The 18291-nt window shown below is 41.4% G+C and overlaps 1 protein-coding gene and 1 pseudogene across 2 annotated transcripts in view; both read right to left on the bottom strand.

The window, feature by feature from the left end:
- Positions 1-18291, bottom strand: part of LOC105723400 (galectin-4-like) — a 135497-nt gene that overhangs the window by 63649 nt on the left and 53557 nt on the right. The window lies entirely within an intron of this gene.
- LOC105723379 (Y-box-binding protein 3-like) lies at positions 10301-18133 on the bottom strand (annotated as a pseudogene).

Here is an 18291-nt window from a genome sequence, read left to right as displayed (position 1 = left end):
GGTAGGAGAGTACGTGTAAAGGGGTGATACAGGAGTTATTAAGAAATAATATTTAGGCTGGTAGTAAGGGTAAAGGTTCTTGGAAATTTTCCTGTAATAAGAGACAACTCCCAAACCATCTCTTCTCTAACAGAAAAGGCAGCTTCAAGGGCCCAGCTGGCAAGCTTTGATACGGAAATGCTGGCCTTTGGAAACTGAGTTTACTCAATTTGTCTTTCCCTTGTCACCAGGTGTACCGAAGTGTCATGGTCACCTCCAGATAACACCATGTGTTTGAAATATTATGGCGACCCACATTTGCATATTAAAGGGCTTAGGTGGGAGGGTCAGGTTTTTTTGTGGGCTACATAAATGACACATCTAGTCAAACCAATCCTCTGGATTCTATGAAAACCAGACACTGCCTCCTCCAGAATCCCAATATAAGCAGCCACTTTTTTGCTGCACACGGGGTTTTTGCTTTGTTTGAATCCCCTCTCCCTCTGTCTCTGTTTTCTTATTCCTTCCTTCTTTCTTGCCTGTTAAACTTTTCGCTCCTTAAAACCACTCCACATGCGTCCATGGCGTTAACCCTATCACCACAAGACCAGGGACCCTGGTGTGCCTCCAGTCATCAGAGCCATATCATTTTGGTGCTTTGGCCGGGAATGGGAATTCATTCATCGCACTGGTGAGTATGCATCAGATCTCAACTTTAAATCTGTCCTTTAATCTCAAGACTCCTTTCCAGCTATCCTGTTGCCAAACTTTCTTTCTCTACCCATGGTCTCTTACTCTGTGTGTGTGTGTGTCTCTAATGTGCAGGACTCATATTTCAGGGAAACGAGTTTGTTAGAGAAGATCACAAATCAAGGCAGGCAGTAACTCAATAAACTTCTGTCTCTCCAAGGTTTCTCTGGCGAGCACATGGTATTTCTTTTTTTAAGAATTTTATTTATTATACTTTAAGTTCTGGGGCACATGTGCAGATTGTGCAGGTTTGTTACATAGGTATACATGTGCCATGGTGTTGGTTTGCTGCATCCATTGCCCCATCATCTACATTAGGTATTTCTCCTAATGCTATCCCTTCCCAATACCCCAACCCTTGCTATTCATCCTAGCCCCCCACACCCCCCAGGCCTCGGTGTGTGGTGTTCCCCTCCCTGTGTCTGTGTGTTCCCATTGTTCAACACCCACTTATGAGTGAGAACATGTGGTGTTTGGTTTTCTGTTCTTGTGTCAGTTTGCTGAGAATGATGGTTTCCAGTTTCATCCATGTCCCTGCAAAGAACATGAACTCATCCTTTTTTATGGCTACATGGTATTCCATGGTGTATATGTACCACATTTTCTTTATCCAGTATCTCACTGATGGGCATTTGGGTTGGTTCCAAGTCTTTGCTATTGTGAACAGTGCCACAATAAGCATACGTGTGCATGTGTCTTTATAATAGAATGATTTTCAATCTTTTAGGCATATACCCAGTAATGGGATTGCTGGATCAAATGGTATTTCTAGTCCTAGATCCTTGAGGAATCACCACACTGTCTTCCACAATGGTTAAATTAATTTACACTCCCATCAACAGTGTAAAAGTGTTCCTATTTCTCCACATCCTCTCCAGCATCTGTCGTCTCCTGATTTTTTAATGATCGCCATTCTAACTGACATGAGGTAGCATCTCAATGTGGTTTTGATTTGCATTTCTCTAATGACCAGTGATGATGAGTTTCTCATATGTTTGTTGGCTGCATAAATGTATTCTTTTGAAAAGTGTCTGTTCATATACTTATGCCCACTTTTTGGTGGGGTTGTTTGTTTTTTTCTTGTAAATTTGCTTAAGTTCTCCATAGATTCTGGATATTAGCCCTTTGTCAGATAGGTAGATTGCAAAAATTTTTCCCATTTTGCTGCTTGCTGGTTCACTCTATTGATAGTTTCTTTTGCTGAGCATAAGCTCTTAAGTTTAATTAGATCCCATTTGCCTATTTTGGCATTTCTTGCCATTGCTTTTGGTGTTTTAGTCATGAAAGTCTCGCCCATTCCTATGTCCTGAATGGTATTGCCTAGGTTTTCTTCTAGAGTTTTTGTGGTGTTAGGCCTCATGTTTAGATCTTTAATCTATCTAGAATTAATTTTAGTGTAAGGTGTAAGGAAGGGGTTCAGTTTCAGCTTTTTGCATATGGCTAGCCAGTTTCCCAGCACCATTTATTAAATAGGGAATTCTTTCCCCATTGCTTGCTTTTGTCAGGTTTGTCAAAGATCAGATGGTTGTAGTTGTGTGGCGTTCTTTCTGAGGCCTGTGTTCTGTTCCATTGGTCTATATCTCTGTTTTGGTACCAGCACCATGCTGTTTTGATTAGTGTAGCCTTGTAATATAGCTTGAAGTCAGGTAGTGCGATGCCGCCAGCTTTTTTTTTTTTTGCACATGGTATTTCTAAGCAAACACCACCTCCTAGTGGAATCAAAAATCTTCTTCATGAAACACATTGTTGGTTCTCTGCAGCACATTGCAGCTTCACAAATTTTCCATTTTGCACTTTACTAATGATACTTCTGTGGACAGGAAAGCTCTGCTTTCAACAGTTAGGAATAAGATGGCTTCCACAGCCAGATTTTACTCCTAATATTGTCTGATCAGTAGGAAAATGGCCATTCAGTTTCCACCTTCTTTTAAGGCACCTATTCTGTTTCCATTTAAGACAGTGCTTAATTAGTAAGGAGATTTTAAGTTTGGAAGTTAACCAGAAGTGTTTTTTTTCTTTTTAAGAGTAAGTGCATTACCATGGGTAGTAATAGCAGGCAATCTGGCACATTTCCTCCATTAAAGGAGACTTGCCTAAACAAGACAAGTTTTAGCCTTGCCTAAACTTGTCTCTCCGTTGATCCATTTTTTTGGGGATAAACAAAACACACCAGTCAGATAAGCAAAAATTGCATGGGTAAGCATGGCTAGCCCCATAACTTAATTCGTCCAGTTCCATGGCTTGGAGGACCATGCCTATAGCCATGGGTGGCACATTTAACATGATGCTGGTATTCAGAAACCAGAGAAGGGAAGTATTCGAAGGATGCTTCCTGTCTTCTCCTCCACTCTTGGTCATATGAAAAGGAAGGAGACTAAGAGGAAACTTTTATTTTTACTTCTTTTTTTAAATGGGTAATAAATTATTTTCAGCTTGCATCCCTCTGGAGTGCACTCTGAAACACTGAAACTTCCTTAACCTCAAAACTTTAAAGAGAAAAGAAACTCATTTTCTTTTGTTCAAGGGCATGGCATTTTTACTAAACCTTTGCCAGTGGTATAAGATCAATCCAGTCCTTTTAGCAATCATATCAGGAAATCCCAGAGAAAATAGTTCCCCAAAACTAAAAAAAGAAACTTTCAAGGGAACCATCTGAGGATCCCCTTTATTTGCCACCCCGCACCCATCTGAAGTTCCCTTCTCATTACAAAACCTTAGGCAAATAAAGGCAAACTTAGACCAATTTTTTAAATACCCTAATAGGCCTATAGAAACTTTCCAAAATTTAACTCAAGTGTTTAACCTCCCATGGTGGGATGTTATGTGCTCCCAAACCAAACCCTCACTGCAGCTAAAAAGCAGGTAGCTGTGCAAGCAGCAGATAATTTCTGAGATGAGCAATATATCTCCTATAATACACCCAAAGGGAAGAAAGTAGATCGGGAAAGCAAAGAAATAGCAAAGATACCATGCCCAATAGGGATGAAAGCAGTTCCAGAAATTAATAGAAAAGTAATCACTTTTTAATACGCATTTTAAAAGGCTATGGAAAACCAAGGCCAAAGCTCTCAGTTACTCTAAACTTCCTATAATGAACCAAAAGCCAGTTAAGAATTCTGTAGCCTTTATGGAAAGGCTAAGAAAGTCACAAGTACAGTAAACCTTCTTATCCCTTAATTTGGTGGAGGAACAGCTCATCCTGAAGGAGAAGTCTGTTACACAGGCGGCTCCCAACATTAAAAGAAAACTATAAAAGCAAGCTATAAGACCAAATAGCATCTTAGAGAACTTCCTGAAGGTGGTCACTTAGATCTTTTATAACAGGAACCAGGAGGAGGCCCCAGAAAAGAGGAAAAGCTCAGAAGAAGAATAGAGGCTCCAGGAGCAGCTTTGCAAGCCTGTAAAGTCCAGAATCCTCCAGGTGCATCCACTAGTTGCTATTGGCATGGCAGGCCAGGGCATTTTTCAAAGGAATACCCAGGCAGCAAGATGAAACAACCTCAACCCTGTCCAGGCTGTGGCAAAAACCACTGAAAACAGAACTGTCCCCAGAGGCAGACATCACTAGGTTCAAAACCAGTCTCACAGATGGTCCAGCAGCACTGATGGGTCTGAGGGCTCAAAGCTTGGCTCCAGCGGCTCAAACTACCATTAATGCACAAGAGTCCTGGATGATTCTGGAAATTAAAAGAAGGAAAGCAAACCTCTTCTCAACAGTAGAGCCAGTCTCTCTCTTTTGTCCTCTCTAATCCAGACCTCCCATCTTCCCATAGCACAACTATAAAGGGAATCTCAAGAAAATCTCTAATCCAATGTTTTTCTCAACCTTAGTTTTAATTAGAAATACCTATTTGCACATGCTTCCGAGTCATGTCATAATTGCTCTACTAGTCAGAAAAGCCTCCAAGTTAACCCTAGGAAATAATTCAACTGCTTACAGCCCCCAAAATGTGGCAGGACCACTGTCCTCTAAGAGGAGCTTTTAGCTAGCAAACAGCCAATAAAGCAAGAAGTACATAAGGAATGATAAGCAGTAGTCACTCTTCCCAAACACAAGCGCTCGATTAGCTGAGCTAATAGCTCTTACAAGAGCACTTAAATTAAGCAAGGGAACAGTAGCTAACATTTATACTAACTCCAAGTATGCTTTCCTAATTTTCCATGCTCATGCTGCCATTTAAAAGGAAAGGCATTTTCTTACCACTAATGAATCTCCCATAAAATATCACCAGGAAATTAACAGGTTATCATCTTCAGTTTTTCTTCCACAAGAAATAGCAGGGATGCATTGTAGGGAACATCAAAAGAAAATAAATAAGGTAGCCAAAGGAAATAAATCAGCTAATCATGCACGTAAGTCAGAGGCAGGGAAGCCTCAAGGCATTAACAAAACTAGGAAAATCTCAACTTCAGGAAATAAAACCACCTTTATTTAACCCAGGAAATTTAATATTAGTAAAAATTTTTAAGTCTTTCCTTCCTAAGCCAAGATGGGAAGGACCCTACACTGTTCTTCTTTCAATCTTCTTGGCAGTAGAACTTATAGGAATCAGCTCCTGAATACATCACACTCAAGTCAAAGCCTAAAAAGCTGAAGGAGCAACCCCTGACAGTCGAGAGACTTCATCGTTTCAAAAACTCCCAGATGTCAAAGTTAATGCTCTGATAGTTGCATAACTCAATTTCCTAATTTCATAACCTGCTTTAAAAAACTAGTTATTAAAATGTATTGATACTGGCTTAAATATAAACTTATTGATCAATGGAACAGAACTAAGAGCCCAGAAATAAACCTAATCATCTACTGTAAATTGAGTTCAACATGGAAGCCAAGACCGTTCAATTTGGGAAGAAATTGTCTCTTGGATAAATCGACTTTGGTTTTAGTGGGTTTTTTTTGCTTTTGTTCGTTTTAACTTTTCAGTTTTAAGTTCAGTGGTACATGTGCAGGATGTGCAGTCTTATTATACAGGTAAATCTGTCATGAAAGTTTGTTGTCCTGAATATCCACATTTAAAAAAATGAAGCTAGACTCTTCATCTTATATCGTATATAAAAATTAACTCAAAATGAATCAATAACCCAAATGTAAAAGATAAAACTGCCAAATACTTAGAATAAATATAAAAATGAATCCTCATAGACTTGGATTTGGCAATGGTTTCTTTGATATGATACCAAAAGCACAAGCAATAAAGAAAAAATAATAAATTTGGTCTTATCAAAATTAAAAACTTTTTGTATCAAAAACACTATAAAGAGAGTGAAAAGATAACCTGCAGAATGGAAAAAATATATTGGCAATCCATGTACTTGGTAAGTGTCTGGTATCCAGAGTATATTAAGAACTTTCACAACTAAACAACAAAAAGACAAGTAACCTAATCTTAAAAGAAGCAAGCGACATTTCTCCAAAAAGATATATAGATGGCCATCAAGCACATGAGAAGATATTTAATGTCATTAGTCATGAAGGAAATGCAAATCAAAACCATAGTATCTGTCTTCAGCTACCATGCTGGACCATCAGATGGGGACAGAGTTAGGCATGTCTGAGCACAGGCATTCCTTGGACTCCTTGGATGGTGCTTGCTGTGGGGGTTCAGGGTGTGGTTTCCAGGTCAATGGAGTTACATTCCCAGTAGGATTATGGCTGCCTCTGTGGTATCATACAGGTTGCCAGAAAAGTTGGGGAAAGCACAGAGTTTCAGGCCTCATTCAGCTCCCATGCAACCCAAAAGGCCAGTCTTGTTCCCATCATGCCAACCCCAAGAGCACCAAGTTTCTTTTTAGGCAGCGGGTGTCAAGGGCTGAGAACTTGCTCCAGGATAACAGCCTCCCAGCTAAGAAAGCAAGCAAAGTTTTCTTGCCTCCCTGCCTGGCTAGTCTGCACAGAAAGATTTCATTACCAAGAACCCAAAAGCAAATGTAACAAAAACAAAAATAATTAGGTGGGGTTTAATTGAACTAAAGAGTTTTGCATGGAAGACACAACAGTCAGCAGAACAGACAACCTACAGAAATCTTCACAATCTGTATATCTAACAATGAACTAATAATTCAGAATTTACAAGGAACTCAAACAAATTAGCAAGCAAAAAACAAAAATCTCATCAAAATGTGGGCTAAGGACATGAACAGACAATTTTCAAAAGAAGATATACAAATGACCAACAAACATATGAAAAATTGCTCAAGACCACTAATGATCAGGGAAATGCAAATCAAAACCATCATGCGACACCATGTTACTCCTGCAAAAATGTCCATAAACAAAAAATCAAAAAATAAAGTTGTTGGCACGGATGCAGTGAAAAGGGAACACTTCAACACTGCTGGTGGAAGTGTAAACTAGTAAAATCACTATGGAAAACAATGTGAAGACCTTCAGGAACGAAAAACAGAACGATCATTTGATCCAGCAATCCTACAACTGGTTATCTACCCAGAGGAAAAGAAGTCATTATACAGAAACGATACTTGCACAACACACATGTTTATAGCAGCACAATTCACAATTGCAAAAATGTGGAACCAGTCAACATGCCCATCAATCAATGAATGCATAAAGAAACTGATACATACATATGTGTGTGTATATATATATATATATATTACTATTATTCTATGTAAAGTATCCCAGGAATGGAAAATCAAACATTGTATGTTCTCACTCATAAGTGGGAACTAAGCTATGATAATGCAAAGGCATAAGAATAATACAGTGGATGCTGGGGACTCAAGGAGAAAGAGTGGGAAGAAGGTGAAGGATAAAAGACTACGAATTGGTTTCAGTGTATACTGCTCAAAATCTCACAAACCACCACTAAAAACTTACTCATGTAACCAAATATCACCTGTTCTCCAAAAACCTATGGAAACAAAAAATTAAAGAATTAATTTTAAAAATGCACACAAAAAACCATTAGCTACTACTTCACACCCACTAGGATGGTTATAATTTTAAAAATAAAAAAACAAGTGTTAGGATGCAGCAGATTTTTAGAACTGTTGTACACTGGTGACAGAAATGTAAAATGGTATCACTTCTGTGGAATATAGTTTTGTGGTTCAGGGGTTCAAACAAAAACTTGTAAATAAATGTTCATAAAAGCACTATAAATAACAAAGAGTAGAAACCACCCAATTCTCCATCAACTGCTGAATGGACAAACAAATTGTGATGTCTTCACAAAATGAAATATTATTCAGCTACAAAAAATACTGATACATGCTAAAATATAAATGAACCTTAAAAACATTATGTGTTTAATGTTTTGTTTGTTTTTTAAGACAAAGTCTTCCTCTGTTGCCCACGCTGGATTGCAGTGGCATGATCTCAGCTTGCTGCAATGTCAGCCTCCCAGGTTCAAGCAGTTCTTTGTCTCAGCCTCCCAAGTAGCTGGGACTACAAGTGCCCACCACCACGCCTGGCTAATTTTTGTATTTTTAGTAGAGACAGGTTTTCACCATATTGGTCAGGCCGGTCTCAAACTCCTGGCCTCAGGTGATCTGCCCACCTCGGCCTCCCAAAGTGCTGGGATTACATGCATGAGCCACCACACCCGGGCGTGTTTGATGTTTTAACTGGAAAGAAGCCAGACACAAAAACACATATTGTATAATCTCATTCATATAAAATGTCCAGAATATGCAAATCAAACAGATAGAAAAACAGATTAGGGATTGTCAAGGGTTGGAAAGTGACTGCTTAGTTGGAGCAGAATTGGTATAGCTAGATATAGCTTAGTCTAATTCCAGGGAGAAGCACTGGAGTGTAAACTGCACTGCAGAGTTGCTCTTTCAGGTAAGGGGGTGACCTTTTGTACCCCCATGTCAGCAGGTCATTGACTGCATTCCACCTACTGGGTTTGTAAACAAGCCTATATGATAAAAATCATGAGAGATGTGTTTTCCTTATTTTCTTCCATGCATGCTTGCTTTCATGTAGTCATTTCAGTAAGGAGTAGCCACTAGTAATTGGTTAATGTCATATCCTAACTCCTAGAGGCTGCCCTCAGTGTTAATAAAATGGGTTTTTTTTAAGGCACATGCCTGTAATCCCAAAGGATTCTGAGGTTGCAGACAGTCATGATCACACCACTTCATTCCAGCATGGGCCACAGAGTCAGAGCTTGTCTCAAAAATCAAAGACAACACAAACAAAAACAAAAACAGGTTAATTACTTCCAAGATACAATGGAGGTATAAGCAATGGGTAAATACTCCCTTTCCAAAAGAAAAAAAATCTGCCAAAAAAAAAAAAAAAATGGCAAGCCTGAAACCCAGCAGGGCAGTCATTAAATCTTAAAGTTCCAAAATAATCGTCTTTGACTCCATGTCTCCCATCCAGGCAACACTGATGCAAGGGGTGGCCTCCCAAGGCCTTGGGCAGATCTGCCCATGTGGCTCTGCAGGGTACAGACCCCATGAGTGCTTTCACAGGCTAGTGTTGAGTGCCTGAAGCTTTTTCCGGCACAAGGTGCAAGCTGTCAGTGGATCTACAATTCTGGGGCCTAGAGGATGGTGGCCCTCTTCTTACAGTTCCAGTAGGCATTGCCCCAGTGGGGACTTTGTGTGGGGCTTCCAACCCCACATTACCCCTATGTACTTCCCTGGTAGAGGATCTCCATGGAGGCTCTGACCCTGCAGCAGATTTGTGCCTGGACATTCAGGAATCTCCATACATCCTCTGAAATCTACACAGAGGCTCCCAGGTTTTAACTTGTTGCAGAATTTCAGAGACTGGAGAGACCACTGAGGTCGCAGAAGGAGTTTATTTTAGGTGTACACTGGCCCACCTCGGAAACAAAATGGCTGAGCCCTTAACAAAGACAGGGCTTGACTTTTTTTTTTTTTTTCCTTTGAAGGGTAAAAATTTTATTTTTGAGGAATTTCTTACTGCACATTTTCAAAGAGAGTCACATAAGACAGCAAAAATATTATCCTTCCCTCATCCTAGAAATAAAGAGGACATAAAATTTCTTTTAAAATCATGACACTTGGAGGTTTAGCACCAGCATCCAAAGTGAACAAAAACGAAAAAAAAAGCATTTACTATGTATTTCAGATTTCTTTGGTTGGGGTTCTCCCCATGTGGTATTAATATTTCTTGTTTCAATTTATATTACCAAAACAGTAAAAACCAGGAAAAAAAAATATAAACCTAGTGGTTGCTGAAGCTGGGGAGGTTGCTCTCTTGTCTTCTGTGCAGGAATTCACAGGTTCTCAGCTTGCCGGAAAAATCCGTTGACGTTTTCTTTCTGCAATTGTTTCTTAAAGAATAACAGTAGCCGGGCGCGGTGGCTCAAGCCTGTAATCCCAGCACTTTGGGAGGCCGAGGCGGGTGGATCACGAGGTCAAGAGATCCAGACCATCCTGGTCAACATGGTGAAACCCCGTCTCTACTAATACAAAAAATTAGCTGGGCATGGTGGCCCGTGCCTGTAATCCCAGCTACTCAGGAGGCTGAGGCAGGAGAATTGCCTGAACCCAGGAGGCGGAGGTTGCGGTGAGCCGAGATCGCGCCATTGCACTCCAGCCTGGGTAACGAGCGAAACTCCGTCTCAAAAAAAAAAAAAAAAAAAGAATAACAGTAAACATTGCAATGTCCAAATCTTGGTTAGTCTTCCACTTTATTGCTTAGATGTTTCTTTGGTGTTGGTAAGGTTGTGGCCTGCTTTTTCCTTTATTTCTGAATCGTCATTAATTCTTTAGGTCACCCTGCCGATGGTGAAGGTGCATGGGGAGCCTGGTGTTACTCAGCACTGCTCTGCTCGGTGGCTGGAGAAGGGTTCTCAGTTGGTGCGCCACCTGCCTTGGCCTATGCCATCTTGTGAAGGAGCGTTAGGAGGACGTGGGCGATGCCGGTAATTGTAGGGACGCCGGTATCCACGGCGAAAAGACGGCTGGTTTGGCTCACTGGAGGCTTGCTGATTCTCTTTATCTTCAGCCTCTCCAACTGCTGGGGCAGGTCGCGGGCGAGGAGGTCCCCTGCTACGGTACCTTGGGCGGTAAGTTGGATTTCGATGAACCCGTCCCTGAAGTTGTGCTCCCTCTGGGACGCCATCCTTCATCTCTCCAATCTCACCAGCCTGTATTCTGTTGGGATGGGGTAAGACCCGTGAGCGACGGTCAAAGTCTGTCCCACGTGGTAAGGCGGGAACCGCCGCTGTCGGTACTGAGGGCGATACTGGGGTCGGCGCAGCTGATTCCGGGCCCCCGAGAACTGCCTATCAGCGGCAGGGGGGTCAAATCCTTCACTGCTGCAGCTCCCTTCCTCCTCCTCCTCCCCAGCGTAATTCCGGGGAGGGCCACGGCGCTTCCATAGTAGCCACGTGTGTAACGGCGCCGATCAGCAGCGTAACGACTCCCTTCCACGGGAACTCCATCGGGGCCGGTCACATTGGCTGCTTCCGCACCCTTCTCTCCTTCAACCACATCAAACTCTACCGTTTCTCCATCTCCTACACTGCGCAGATATTGCCGTGGGTTATTCTTCTTGATGGCAGTCTGATGTACAAATACATCTTCTGTGGTGTCATTTCGATGTATAAATCCATATCCATTTCTGACGTTGAACCATTTGACAGTGCCAAGGACTTCGGTGGCCAGAACTTTTTTCTCCGCGTCTTCGCTGCCGGCGGCCGCGGTGCCCGTGGCTGCGGGGGCCGCATCCCCACCGGGGTTTCCTGCGACCAGGGCGGCCGGCGCCGTGGCCGCGGCCTGGGGAGCACCGGGGCCCGCCGGGGCTCTTGGGCGCGGGGTCCTGGGGAGCCGCGGCGGCCGCCTCCGCCGGAGCCTGCGGGAGGGTGGTGGTGGCCTCGCCCGCCTCGCTCACGCCTCCTCCTCCGCTCTCCTCCGGCGCCTCGGTGGTCGTTGGTCGGCGGTTAGCGCGGCTGGTGGTCGCGGCGGCCCGGGGCGGATCTCGCGGCGCAGGCGGCGGCGGCCGAGGTGGGGTCTCGCGGCGGAGGCGGCTAGAGCTTCGGGCTGCGCGCTCGCTCTTGGGCTCCTCGCTCGATCTTACTGCCCAGGGCTTGACTTTTTATACATGAAGGACACAGTGGCACTAGAACAAGTTTGCAGGTGTAGAACAAAGGCAATTCATTAAGCAATGATAGGCACCTAACTTAGGCTTACATATAACCGTTGCTGTGCAACCCAGATGTTCGCTATCGGTAGAGCTCAAGGATTCTAGCTCGGATCTTATCTATTGCCTTCTGCTACAGTGCCTGGAAGGCCAGAGTCCTGGCTGCTTGGGCATTTTTTATGCCCTTCTCTGTGTTACAAAAACTTACAGTTATCAGCTGTAGAGAACAAGAATACAAGAATTTATAAACTTATAAAACTTGCAAAGCAGGATACAATCCCACAGGAGGGGGAAGGACTCAGAGAATTTTGCTTATAAAAGAAAAATTTAATTTCTGCTTCTCTTGCCTGCATTAATTTTATTAATTTTTCATCTAATTTAAACTCTACAGGCTTAACATAACATGGAAGTTTTCAAGGCTTATGGCCTGTACTCTCTGGAGTAGCAACCTGAGACATATCTGGGGCCCTTTTAGCCATGGCTGGAGCTGCAGCAGCTGGGAGCAGCGTCCCAAGACTGTGCAGGACAGCAAGGCCCTGGGCTCAGCCCATAGAAACATTTTTTTCTCCTAGGTCTTTTGGCCTATGATGGGAGGGCCTGCTGTGAAGGTCAACAAATGCCTTTAAGGCATTTCCCAAAGAAAAGATGTTTAATTGGTTCATGATTCCACAGGCTGTACAGGAAGCATGGCTGAAGAGGCCTCAGGAAACTTACAAGCATGGTAGAAGGTGAAGGAAAAGCTGGCATGTCTTACACGGCTGGAGCAGGAGGAAGAGAGAGTGAAGTGGGGGGTGCTACACTTTAAACACCCAGATCTCATGAGGACTGACTCACTATCATGAGAAACTCAAGGGGAAAATCCACCCCCATGTTCAGATCACCTCCCTCCGGGTCCCTCCTCCAACACTGAGGATTGCAATTCGATGTGAGATTTGGGAGGGACAGACGGAAAGCATATCAGTGGGGGAAGAAAACCATACTTAGTAAATGGTGCAGGGAACACGGACAAGCCACATGTAGAAGAATGAAACTGGATTCTCATCTGTCATCTTATACAAAAATCAACTCAAGGTGGATCAAAGACTTAAATCTAAGATGTGACGCCATTAAAATTCAACAAGATAACATTGGAAAAAGTCTTCTAGACATTGGCTTAGGCAAAGAATTCATGACTAAGAACCCAACAGCAAATGCAACAAAAATAAACAAATGAGACCTAACTAAACTAAAAATCTTCTGTACAGTAAAAGAAATTAGCAGAGTAAACAGACCACTTACAGAGTAAGAAAAAAATATTCACAAACTATGCATCTGCCAAAAGACTAACATCCAGAATCTACAAGGAACTCAAACAAATCAGCAAAAGAAAAACAATCCCATCAAAAAGTAGACTAAGGACATGAATAGACAATTCTCAAAAGAAGATATAAAAATGGCCAACAAACACATTTAAAAATGCTCAACATTACTAATGATTCAGGAAATGAAAATCAATAATGCCTGTCTTTCAAGAACGGCCACAATTTTAAAAAATCAGAAAAGCAGATGTTGGCACGGATGCGGTGATCAGAAAAGACTTCTATACTGCTGTTGGGAATGTAAACTAGTATAGCTACTATGGAAAAAAGTGTGAAGATTCCTTAAAGAACTAAAAGTAAAACTACAAGTTTATCTAGCAATCCTACTACTGGGGTATCTACCCAGAGGAAAAGAAGTCAATATTTGAAAAGAATACTTGCACACACGTTTATAGTGGCACAATTCACAATATCAAAATTGTGGAATCAACCCAAATGCCCATCAATCAACGGTTGGATTAAAAAAACTATATATATATACATATATATATATACACACACACACACACACACATACATACACACACACACACACACACACACACATCTCCACACAGTGGAATACTATGCAGCCACAAAAAGGAATGAATTATGAGAATTTGCAGTGACCTGGATAAGAATGGATACTATTAAGTAAAGTAACTCAGGAATAGGAAACTAAACATCATATGTTCTCACTGATAGTGGAAGCTAAGGTATGATGACACAAAAGCATAATAATAATATGATAGACCTTGGGTACTTGAGGGGAAGAGTTGGAGGGCAGTGAAAGGTAACGGACTAAAAATATAATGCAGTGTATACTGATCAGGTGATGGGTGCACCAAAATCTTACAAATCACCAATAAAGAACTTACTCATGTAACCAAATACCACCTGTACCCCAATAACTCATGGGGAAAAATTAAACTGAATTAACAAGTTCAAAAAAAAAATAAAAATAAGATTTTAGTACAGAGGAAAAAAGATATACAAACATCTAATAAACATTTGAAAAAAATTTCAACATGACTAATCATCAGGGAAATGCAAATTAAAACCACAATGAGGTGCCAACATACTCCTGCAAGAATGCTCATAAATAAAACATCTAAAAAGAATATATGTTGGTGTGAATACATGTGGTGAAAATGAAATGCTTTTACACTGCTGGTGGAATGTAAACTATTACAACCGGTATGGAAAACAATATGGAGATTCCTTCAAGAACTGAAAGAAGAACTATCTTTCAAACCAGCAATTCCACTACTGAGAATCTACCCAAAGGAAAAGAAGGTATTATATGAAAAAGACACATGCACACACGTTTACAGTGGCACAATGCACAATTACAAAAATATGGAGCCTACTGAAATGCCCATCGACTGATGATTGGAAAGAAACTGTGGTAAATATGCACCATGGAATACTACTCGGCCAAAAAGCAGAATGAATTAATGGCCACTGCAGCAACTTGGCTGCAACTGGAGGTCACTATTCTAAGTGAAGCAACTCAGGAATGGAAAACCTAATACTGTATGTACTCGTTCGTAAGTGGGAGCTAAACCATGAAGATGCAGAGGTATTAAAATAATATAATAAACTTTGGGGACTCAAGGGAAGGGTGAGAGGGGTGAGGGATAAAAGGCAACATATTGGGTACAGTGTACACTGCTCGGGTGATGGGTGCACCAAAGTCTCAAAAATCACCACCAAAAAATGCATCCATGTAGCCAAAACCCATCAGTACTAAAAAAATTGAAACAAAAATATGTAAAAATGTTAGAATATAAATTATTATATGGTAAAGACACATGCACATGAGTATTCATTGCAGCACTCTTCACAATACCAAAGACATGGAATCAACCTAAATGTCCATCAGTGACAGACTGAATACAGAAAATGTGATACATATACACTATGGAATATTATGCAACCATAAAAAAACAAGGTCATGTCTTTTGAGGGAACATAGTGGAGCTAGAGGCCATTATCCTTAGGAAACTAATGCAGGACCAGAAAAAAATACTGCATGTTCTCACTTATAAGTGGGAGCTAAATGATGAGAACTCATAAACGCAAAAAGGGAGCAAGAAACACTGGGCCCTATTTAAGAGTGGAGGGTGGGAAGAGGGAGAACAGCAGAACTTTGGGTTACTTTGCTTAATACCTGGGTGATGAAAGACTCCATACAGCACACACTCATGACAAGGGATTTACCTATATAACAAACCTGCACACGTTCACTTAAACTTGAAATAAAAGTTTAAAAAGGTAAAAATAAATAAACTGGGGAACATTTTTAAAAAATTCTCTTTTATTCTGTCTTCTTGGCCCCTCACTTGCAAATTGAGGTCCACATACACCAATGTTTAGTATCATCACAGATGGCATCCCAGAGGAATAGCAGCACTGAGGGAGTTAGGCATTGAGGACAACATCACAGAGTATATTTAATTTGGGGGTTTCAGCAATAACTATAAAGACCAAAAAACCTTTGAGATGAGGAGGCTTTAGAATTTAGAAATGAGTTTCTTCTTTTTGAGCAATGTCCTATTTGCTGGGAGAAAATCATGAATTTGGATTGAGCGGGATGAAGAAAAATGTTGATTAGGTTTTAGAGGCAAATTCAAAAATTGTTAGTTGAACATTGGCCCTGGACTCTATGTCATCTCTTTGTATCTGAGATGTCACTAGTAGTAGCTGAGATAAAGATGAATGTAACAAATGGCCCATAGGAAGTGCACTGAGATGGTGAGTATCATTCAAGAAAGGGCAGTCATCGTGTGTTTGCCTAGCAGGGCCCGCATGTAAAATTTTGTCCGATATTCCTATAAAATGGGCACCAGGCAAATGGCAAATCGATATGAAATCCAAGTCATTTTCTGCTCCGGAAGCCAGTGATTCCAGGATAGTTTTCATTCATTCAGAGTACAAATTAAACAATTCCCCCCAAAATGAATTACATGCTGGTGACAGGGTCTATGATTTATTATCAAAAAGAGAAGAGATCAAGCCTGTGACAGGGAAAGTGTAAGGAGGAGAGTGTACCCAATCAGATCGCAAGAGTTCCCAGTGAGAGGGGAGGGAATTACATTTCATACTGGAAAGAAACAAGGAAAAGAGGCATTAAGACTGTCACTCACTGTGCATTGGCACCTCAAGGTATCTGGATGTTAGGTTAAAGGAGAGGTAACAAGAGAGGCATATCCTTGAGTGAGGTTGGAGTTGCAGAAACTGTTGCAATGAACATGGGGAGAAAAGATGAGAATGATCAAAATGATACCTGACAAGGTCCTTGCAAACAAAGAGGCTATTTGGGGGACTCTCTTCAATCTGCCTTCATTGTTTTTTAGGTAATATGTTGTTTCTCTTCTCCTAAGGGATTCTCCATACATGCTATGAAGCAGATAATCACAGCTCTTGTGGGAAAAGGGCTGTCATTCTGCTATCTTGGTAGGAACTCCAAAAAGCTTAGAATGAAGGGTGAGGACAAGGGCTACAGAGAAACATTCCCAGAGAAAATGAAAATTTTCAGCAATGATGTGGATTAGTGACCGCTGTCTATTTCATTTTGACCCTCTAAAATGAGTGTGTTCCTGCCTTTTCCCTCTCTGAGCCCTTTTTGATTTGTATAAAGCAGATAATGTGTCCCTTTGGTGCACATGATGAGGGAGATTGCAAGTGATAGTTTGTAGTCCCCTCACAGACACCACATCCTGATTAAATAAGTTACTGCACTTCACTCTGAGCCTGTTCCTGTAATTGAATTGCCTTCAGAGATTTCTTACAGGGTTAGTGTTTTTGGTATGTGGAAAGTATATAAGCCAGTTGTCACTGAATGGAACTGGTTGCCAAGGATGTCGCCTCATGACTGCAGTCACAATAACCACAGCTTGTGGAGTCTCTCCTTTTGATTAGGGCTTTCTGTGTGTCTCACCTTGATCAATGCAACGTCATAGAAGTGACATTGTCTGCCATTCAAAGGTAGGTCCTAGGATGCCATGCACCTTCTCCATGAGCCTTTTGGAAGGCTTTCTTTGGTGAAAGCCAATCAACATTCATTAAGTCCAAGAACCGTGAGACTCTCATGATTTGAGGAAATTAAAGGCATGAATGGGGAGGTGAGGTAGTAAAGGAGATAACCAGCCAGTTTCCAGGTGTTCACCCAGCCCTAGTGCTAAGTTGGACATGAGTAAAGCATCCTGTGAAATCCCAGCCTAAAAGATCCCTCAGAAAAATGTGACTCCCATCACATGGCCTACCATTCACATGAGTTCAGTAAACTCGTAAAGCTGGGAGAGATCAAAATAAATGATTGCTTTTAGCCGATAGGTGTTGGGACATTTGCTATGCTGCAATTCATCACTGGAAGAGCAGCAAAGCAGGGTCTGCTCACTGTGTTCATGTGCATGAGTTGTGTCTATTCCAATAATAATCTACATGTTCTCTGATCTAAAACCATCATCATTTATTTCTTTTTTTAAATATATATAATTGCGTTTTAGGTTTTAGAGTACATGTGAAGAACATGCAGGATTGTTGCATAGGTACATACATGGCAATGTGGTTTGCTGCCTTCCTCTCCATGTGACTATTTATTTCTAAACAGAAACTCCTGGGTTCTGCCCACATAAAATGAAAAAATCTTTAGATATTTGCAAATAAGAATAATTGGGATTCTTTAAGGAAAATCACTGGGCTCCAGTGATTCTCTAATTATTTCTTGGATTGAAAACTTCACATGCAAAGCTTGTCATCTTTTCCTTCACTTCCTTCGCAGCAGCCCACACAAAGCCAGGCCCAGTGTGTATACAGTGTTTATACATCCTGAGAACAATGGAAAAGATTAAGAAATTCCACGTGATTTTCCTCAAGTTACAGTTTCTGCCTAAAGCCACCAGGTACATCTACATGGCTGTAAATAGCTACCGAACATTTCAGTGCCCTCAGTCCTCTGAGATTGAGTAAACATTTTGGTTAAAACTGTCTGATGTCAAATACATGCAAGTTCCTGATGTCTTCTCAGACATTCCAAGGACCTTGTCATTCACTCCCTTTGTCACAAGAAGATTCATCGCCTTTCATTTCATGATATCTCCCTTAGAATTCCCTGGTCCCTCTTGGGGATGA

Source organism: Aotus nancymaae, unplaced genomic scaffold (genome assembly GCF_030222135.1).
Source record: "Aotus nancymaae isolate 86718 unplaced genomic scaffold, 86718_ANA_hifiasm-v0.15.2.pri h1tg000028l, whole genome shotgun sequence".
Classification (NCBI taxonomy): domain Eukaryota; kingdom Metazoa; phylum Chordata; class Mammalia; order Primates; family Aotidae; genus Aotus; species Aotus nancymaae.
Note: the sequence above shows the minus strand (reverse complement) of the source record. Positions and strands in the feature narration are given on the sequence as shown.